Raw genomic sequence first — 3347 nt, 5'->3', positions numbered from 1 at the left:
ACAACTTGTTGGTAATAAAATTACAGATCTAATAAAATGTGATGGGAAATAAACAAACACCGAACGACAGGCCTGTATTTTGCCCCATGGATAGTTTTGTTTATTTGTTGCTCAGTGACGGAGGATTTTTCCCGCCCTCCCACCTGTTCTGGTCTTTGAGACGTGGGTCTGGCCGCGGTGTGTCAAGGATTGTGCTCGGCCCTCTGGCTCGGCTGTGGACGTCGCTCTGCCCTCTCTGGCTGTGCCGCCGTGTGCCTTGCTCCCCCTACCTGCCTCACCCTGTTCCTTGCTCCGCCCACCTGCCTTGCCCTGTGCCTGGCTCCGCCCACCTGCCTCGCCATCTGCCTTGCTTCCCCCACCTGCCTCGCTGTGTGCCTTGCTCCCCCCACCTGCCTCGCCATGTGCCTTGCTCCCCCACCTGCCTCGCTATGTGCCTTGCTCCCCCCACCTGCCTCGCCATGTGCCTTGCTCCCCCCTCCTGTTTTGTTCTTGTTGTGTTCATGTTGTGTTCGTGTTGTGTTCGTGTTGTGTTCGTGTTGTGTTCGTGTTGTGTTCATGTTGTGTTCGTGTTGTGTTCGTGTTGTGTTCATGTTGTGTTCATGTTGTGTTCGTGTTGTGTTCGTGTTGTGTTCGTGTTGTGTTCGTGTTGTGTTCGTGTTGTGTTCATCTTGTGTTCGTGTTGTGTTCGTGTTGTGTTCATGTTGTGTTCGTGTTGTGTTCATGTTGTGTTCATGTTGTGTTCATGTTGTGTTCGTGTTGTGTTCATGTTGTGTTCGTGTTGTGTTCATGTTGTGTTCATGTTGTGTTCGTGTTGTGTTCGTGTTGTGTTCATGTTGTGTTCATGTTGTGTTCATGTTGTGTTCGTGTTGTGTTCATGTTGTGTTTGTGTTGTGTTCGTGTTGTGTTCGTGTTGTGTTCGTGTTGTGTTTATGTTGTGTTCATGTTGTGTTCGTGTTGTGTTCATGTTGTGTTCATGTTGTGTTCGTGTTGTGTTCATGTTGTGTTCATGTTGTGTTCGTGTTGTGTTCATGTAGGTGTTTGTAGGTGTTTGTAGTTGAAGTGGTAGTGTGTGTTCAGTCTTTATTCTAATTGCTCATTCACACTAACACTAACACTAACACTAATCCCTGTTATCATCCCCCAGCTATTTTGACTCTATTTCTGGTAAGTAGCTTGTGTTTCCTGAAGATCTCCTCATGTCCAATACCTTAAAGCTCTGTGACTTCAGCTGCATAAATCGTTTTAATGCATAAGTCCATAAGAGGCTCGGAGTGAAGCAGAGTGAAGCGGAGTGAAGCGGAGCGACTCGAACACACCGAGTGTTCAGACTCACTCCCAATCACATCTCGCTCGATCTGTCTCTGTTCACAGCCAAGTGTAAAGCAGGGATCCTACTATCAAAGCATAGTCATGTGTGTGTGTGTGCGTGTGTGTGTGTGTGTGTGCGTGTGTGTGTGTGTGTGTGTATTTAGCTAAACCACTTCCCCTAAGCAGTCAAACCACAATACACTGGACACAGTTCCACACTGAGGAAAAAAAATTGTAGCATGGGTAAACCAAGTGTTTCCCTGTCTGGAGCCAGTGCTGGATCTGTGTGTCTGTGTGTGTGTGTGTGTGTGTGTGTGTGTGTGTGTGTGTGTGTGTGTGTGTGTGTCACTCTCAGTAATATTTACTAAGACAGACATTCTCCAGTCTCTCTCTCTCTCTCTCTCTCTCTCTCTCTCTCTCTCTCTCTCTCTCTCTCTCTCTCTCACACACACACACACACACACACACACACACACACACACACACACACACACACACACACTCCCGCCACACACACTCCTGCTTGCACTTTGAACTAATCCCCACTTACCGACCCACACTTCACCTGGGAATGACATCCAACACAATTTGTCACCTAAATTCTGTCTTTTTTTTCCTCTTTTGGCTTTTTGACTTGTAAATATTGTTCATTTCTAATCTTTGGAGTTCATTTCCACTGTAACTCTACACGTGTCCGTGTTCGACCTGCTACACCATTTCCTCCTGTATACATTCACTATACTGTGTGTGTTCTGCTTATTTCTTTCAGACAAGATTCGCTCGTTTACATTATTTCTCTTTTCATCTCCATGATTTAATCGTTCGACCGAGCGAAACAGGCTCATCTCCTCAGACAGACTCGTCGCTTGTAAGACGAGATAAGAGACGAGATAAGAGACGAGATCAAGAAGTCATTACCGGCGCTATACGTTTGCCGTGATTCTCTCACAAAAGCAGCCAAACTGAAGATCGACGAAACGAACTCTAACGTACAAACAGAGAGCAGCGAGATAATAGACATTACTCACTCACTCACTCACTCACTCATTTTCTACCGCTTATTCAAACTACCTCGGGTCATCTCAGGCATCATCGGGCATCGAGGCAGGATACACCCTGGATGGAGTGCCAACCCATCACAGGGCACACACACACTCTCATTCACTCACACACTCACACACTACGGTCAATTTTCCAGAGATGCCAATCAACCTACCATGCATGTCTTTGGACCGGGGGAGGAAACCGGAGTACCCGGAGGAAACCCCCGAGGCACGGGGAGAACATGCAAACTCCACGCACAAGACGGAGGCGGGAATCGAACCCCAACCCTGGAGGTTTGAGGCGAACGTGCTAACCGCTAAGCCACCGTGCCCCCCTAATAAACATCATTTTTATTTATTTTTTTATTATTATTATTATTTACCGTCTTTTATTATTCGGATTCATATATTTGTTGAATTAGTGCTTCTCCTTTTAAATAACGTTTTCACTCCGATTTAGATTTCCAGCTACCTTCAAATGTACACATTTATTTTCATTCCCTTTTTCTCTCAGACAGTCTGAAATTCCCACCATCGTTTACTCGTCCGGAGGAATGCACTTTCTTTAACTGCTACTGATCCTTCTGACGGGCCGTAACCACTAACAGCACAGACTGTGTATTATTTCAGAACGGACTCGAGAGCGAGAACTTTAGAAACGAAAAAAATCGGGGAAAAAAAATGAAATCGGACGCGTCACGTTAAAAACCCTGGATGACTCCGAAACATCTTTGAAGGCTCATGTGGCTTCTTCTAAACGCTTTGCCGCTTCGGTCGAGCGGAAAGACAGTCGAGGTCCTGATTTTTTTTTCTTTGCCTTTCATGCTCAGTGTGTAAACTGTAATGCCAGGCAGCACTGTGCCACTTTGTGTGTTGGCACTTCCTGTGCCATGTGGCTTTTTTTTTTTTTTTTTTTTTAATGTCGAGGTGGAAAAGAAGTCGACATAAAAGTTCTCTCTCTGCTTTTGTTCGCACATTGCTGTGTGTTCGCCGTCT

At 46.0% G+C, this 3347-nt stretch overlaps 1 long non-coding RNA gene across 1 annotated transcript in view; it reads left to right on the top strand.

Moving 5' to 3' along the window:
• The window catches only part of LOC125139848, a 7251-nt gene extending 4803 nt beyond the window's left edge, over positions 1-2448 (top strand). Inside the window, exon 4 of the long non-coding RNA XR_007138987.1 lies at positions 2078-2448. This is a non-coding gene — a long non-coding RNA (uncharacterized LOC125139848). The remainder of the gene's footprint in view (positions 1-2077) is intronic.
• The last annotated feature ends 899 nt before the right edge of the window (positions 2449-3347 follow it).

The sequence above is a fragment of the Tachysurus fulvidraco genome, chromosome 1, assembly GCF_022655615.1.
Source record: "Tachysurus fulvidraco isolate hzauxx_2018 chromosome 1, HZAU_PFXX_2.0, whole genome shotgun sequence".
Classification (NCBI taxonomy): domain Eukaryota; kingdom Metazoa; phylum Chordata; class Actinopteri; order Siluriformes; family Bagridae; genus Tachysurus; species Tachysurus fulvidraco.
This window is presented reverse-complemented; position numbering and strand designations above follow the sequence as displayed.